Below are 4,907 nucleotides of genomic sequence, written 5' to 3'. Positions count from 1 at the left end.
TTGTTGAAAATTCGTTTTTCATGGTGGAAAATTAAATTGTTTTAAAACTGATTATTAATATTTTTGGTTGAAAATTTACCTATTTGGTCGAAAATCCAATTATCCCACTTAAAAGTTATCAGTTTAGTTAGAAATTCATCAGTTTATGTCCCTAGATATTTAACGATCAAGAATTACTTATCCTTCAATAAAGTTACTTTCGCAATTAAGAAACAGTTATTTAATTTTACATATGAATAGTATTATTTTTACACATTTAGATTTTTACAAGGACTGAAAAAAACATTAATTATAATAATGTCGCAAAATAGTATACGTAATCCGAATCGATTATTTAAAAAAATGCGCATTACTTAATTCGCTATGTGCTATGAAAAATTATGCATGGAAAAAATCTGACCACAAAAAAACAAAGTATGAATCCAACGCTAATTTCAGGGAACAATTTCGCTGCAACGAAAAATAACCTTGGTATTGTGAAAGGTGTGAAAAGTACTATTATGACATAAGGTATCATTTCCCTCGGACTTAAGAGTACAAAGCGTCACCTGCTGTCAATTGTTTTTAGAGTTGTGCGGCAAGAACAATAGTCGGCAGTTTCGTACTGGAAGTTAGAGCGAGATAGATTGCCATCATAAAATTAACGGCAACATAATTTATTCCAAGTTTTTACTGTTATATTTTCAGGGAATATTTTCCGGGATTCAAGTAGACACACTGGATTACTTTAATTTGCCTGATCCTTCTTTTCTTATCTATTTCTGCCTGGAACCGGTCGCTATTATTGTAAACAACTTTCGAGGAATCTGCGTGACCGAGACAATGTAACAATGGGAAAGTATTTCATTGCCTGAATCGTGACCGTATGGGGTCTAAAAGATTAGCGTCAAATCAGATGGAATTTTAGAGTTAGATATAATTTTGTCCTCGAAGTACGTGATAATCGTATTGTCGCTAGGTGACAGACGGTGATGTAATTGCGCGGTGCCCGACAGTGGTGTTCTAATTGTCCGATGGCCGAGGCCAATTTAATGATTGTGCGGTGACCCACGGTGGTGTTATGATCGCCCGGTGCCGATGGTTGTTTTGTGTTCGCATAGTGACCGATGCCAGTGTTATGGTCGCTTTTTGGCCGACAGTTGTGTTGTGTTTGCGCGGTGCCTGATGATGCTGTAATGATCGCGTGGTCACCAATGCCAGTGTATGGTCGCTTTCTGGTCGACGGTTGTGATGTGTTTCCGCGATGCCTGTCGGTCGTGTTATGATTTCGCGGTAGCCGAGGCCGATGTAATGGTGGCTTGATGGCCGGCATTGTGTTGTGTTTGCGTGGTGCCCGACGGTGATATTATGATTGCGTGGTGGCTAGTGCGGGTATTACGGTCGCTCCTTGGACGACGGTCGTATTATGATTGTACGGTGGCCGACGAAGGTATTATGATCGCTTGGTGGCCGGCGGCGATTAAGTCTTAATAGAAGAGTGTGAAAAGATCTCAACCAACAATGAATACTCTAGTCAGGTGATCAGGTGAAAATATAATACTTTCATAGGTGAAACGTGAAGCTCGGAGAACATCTATAAGACGTAAGAAGTGGTGAATGAGCTCGGTATCTGAGAGGAAATATGAAAGAGTATTTGTGGTCGCGGATTGTCTTTCCCGGCGTCAACGAGTAAAAAACACATTGGAACCGTCCCAGTTGGTAACAAACGTGATCTAATAAATTGATGATGCTTCAAATTTTTTGTTAATAAAAAAATTATACATAGGCTGCGCCTTGGTTAGTTTATACTTTATATTGTTTGTTTATGATTTTTTGAGTCTTCATCAGGGTCCACAGAAACTAAAGATTTGTTCAACAAAAGTAAAGGACAGAAATTAGTTGAGTGTTTACTATAAAGTATAAACTAACCATAGTGTATTCTGCGCATTATGTAAGTGTAGGTGAATGATTTTTTTGTTAAAATCATTTAAATAAAGTCAAACGATTTAAAAAAGTGAATACCGCGAGGATTTTCAAAATTACGTAGGAAATTTTTTCGTTGAACCTAAAAGCAGCAGTTTGACATATCACATATATCAAATAAATATTTTCGTAAAATAAATTTTATCTTTCGTCAGATAATTTTTACCCATCATCAAATAAATTTGATCTTTCTTCAGATAAACGTGCTGCAGTGTTTTTATCCAATTTGAAGATAACATTTATTCCTGGGGTTTACTGTAATGCGAATTCTTAATATCGCCGCAAAAAATCAAAACCCCTCACTTTAGAAGGCAATAACTCTGCAGAAAAAAATGTGAAGAGGTTCGCATAAGAACCACACGAATCCGCTAAGTTTTCTTAATGAAGTGGTGTTTCTCTAATTTGCGTAAAAAAATTTCGTTCCGAGGTAATTAGCAAAATACAAGTAAAAATGCGGTCGCGAGGCCCATTGTTGAGACACGTTAACTTTCACATGACCCCAGAGCTAAGAATATGTTGGAAAAAATTTGAAAAAATCAGTCAGTTTTGTAAGGATTTTTGTAGAATGTTTTTATTTAGGGATTGAATAGACCTATCGCGCCGTTTAATGGCTTAAAATGTGTAGTAATGTACCCTGATTTATATTTCGACAACAAAACTGAATAAAAATTTTAATTTCGCGATTAAAGTTGCTCAGAATAATTCGGAGTTTAATGAGGCGAGGCGCGTGGCACAGGCGTAGAAAAAAGTGTAGAAAAAAAAGGTCCGTCATATTTCTCAGCGGCAGGCAGCCGTTTTCTCCAGATTTTCCCACAGCTGCTGCTCGCTCAGCAGGGCCGTCTCATAGCTTTGAGGTGGACTGCGCCCTTCTCTTCTGATACAAAATTTTCATAATATAATACAGTATCAAGCTTGCACATGAATTATCTTGTATTTTGTTTATTTAATATAGTACACTTATTTCGTTATTATAATATAATTTTGTAATTATTAGGCTGTTAATTCGCTATTGCAATAAATGTAAAAGGAATAATTATTATTCTACAAAGATACGTGATTGTAAAATTTTGTTAGCAATTGCCGTTTATGAACAATTATTTTCATATACATTTGTGCTATAATTCTAATCATTATTATTACTTATATATTATATGGGTACAATTTCATGTCAAATCATGTGAAGAACTTAAGCTACTGTCTGTAATTTTTATGAAAATTGTAGTATTTGTTCTTGTAGGTGTTGAAAGAAATACTCTAACTTGATTTTTGAATAATTCCCAGAAATGACAGGATACTCAAAATTGAAAAATTTGGTCTTTTTCTTTAAACTTTCATAATTTTTGTGATTTTAATACTATTAAGGTTTATTTTTTTGAATATTCGTAATATGGTGCAGTTCTGAACAAAAATTTCTTGAAACAGAAAATGTCAAAACCTTCTTGAATTTTTCAAAATTGAATTTGTAAATTGAATTATTTAGAGGATAGTGTAAGCTATCTATATATTTTTTTAATTGGGTACTTTTTCAGAAATTCAGTTTAAACATTTGTTTTTGAAAAATTCAAGAAGGTTTTGACATTTTTTGTTTCAAGAAATTTTTGTTCAGAACTGCAGCATATTGCGAATATTAAGAAAAATACAACTTAATAGTATTAAAATCACAAAAGTTATTAGAGTTCAAAGAAAAAGGACCAAATTTTTCAATTTTGAGTATATAGGCGATTTTAATTCGGTTTTCAAATCTCCTGCGCTCGAGATCTTGCGCTGATTGGTCAAATGCTTCGAGAGTCAGAAGACGTGCGCAAAATATACGTATAACCAAATTCTGAAAAAAGGTCCTGTTCCCCAGGATTTTTTCGCGCCTTTCAAATAAATAATTAGTTACGAATTAAAAATAATGTAACACAATATTAGAATGTGTTCACAAAAATTCTCGGGACGTGGTTTCTTTGGGAAATTTTTCTTAAATCTTTTTTTGCAAAATCTTTTTTATTCGTTGAAATTATTGAATTATTTGAAATCTATAATTAGTAAAAAAAAATCTTCTAAAATATTTTGAAATCTTTTCAAATCTTCCAAATGTTTTAAAATCTTTTAAATTTGGTGGACTGTAACATTTTCAAAATCTTTGAAAAATTTTACATCTTTTAAAAGTTTAAAAATTTCTGTGAAATTGTTATGAAATATTTAAAATCTGATAAACTCGCCTTTATAAAATGTTCAAAATCCTTTTAAATATTTTAAAGTCTTTGAAACATTTTGAAATCTTTATTAATGTTTCGTGTCAAAATGTATAGAAAATATTTTTAAGAAAAACAAAAAAAAATTCATTTGTAAATAACAGAGATTTTTAAGGTAGTACATTTTTAAGTCTATTTAAAAAAAACGGTGGATAGTGTGCAAAGAGTTTAGCGACCAAGGCCATTATTTGCATCTGTTGGCATCTGTTATCTTCTAAAAAATGCTTAAAAATTCGGGGAAACTCACGGAAGATGATGTTCCAGGTGCAAAATTAGTTCACGAATCAGTAGAAGAGCACAGTATTGAGCAGCTGAAACGATGACCTAAATGTAGAAAACCAGCATTAAAAGGAAAAAAACGTGATTTAGTGGCAGGGTTATTTAAGGTTTTGTATGGCAGGTATAAATATTTTTTTTTATACAATATTTGTAGTTCAGAACTTTGTTTCAGTAAATATTTAATATTCATACAAATATAAAATAACACAATATTATATTTTCTACTTCTCTTTTTCAAGTTCAGACAATAAAAAGCCATTTTTTAGTGATTACCTGGTATAAGGAATGTACTAACAAATTTTCCTTCTTTCATATAAACTGGTTATAAATACTAGGCAGTCTGATAAGTACCTGAAAATTCTAAGAGATGGCATTAGTATTCACTAATTTGAACCATTTTCGTCGAGCTTGATCCTTCAAATGACG

This window comes from Belonocnema kinseyi, chromosome 9, assembly GCF_010883055.1.
Source record: "Belonocnema kinseyi isolate 2016_QV_RU_SX_M_011 chromosome 9, B_treatae_v1, whole genome shotgun sequence".
Lineage (NCBI taxonomy): Eukaryota > Metazoa > Arthropoda > Insecta > Hymenoptera > Cynipidae > Belonocnema > Belonocnema kinseyi.
This window is presented reverse-complemented; position numbering follows the sequence as displayed.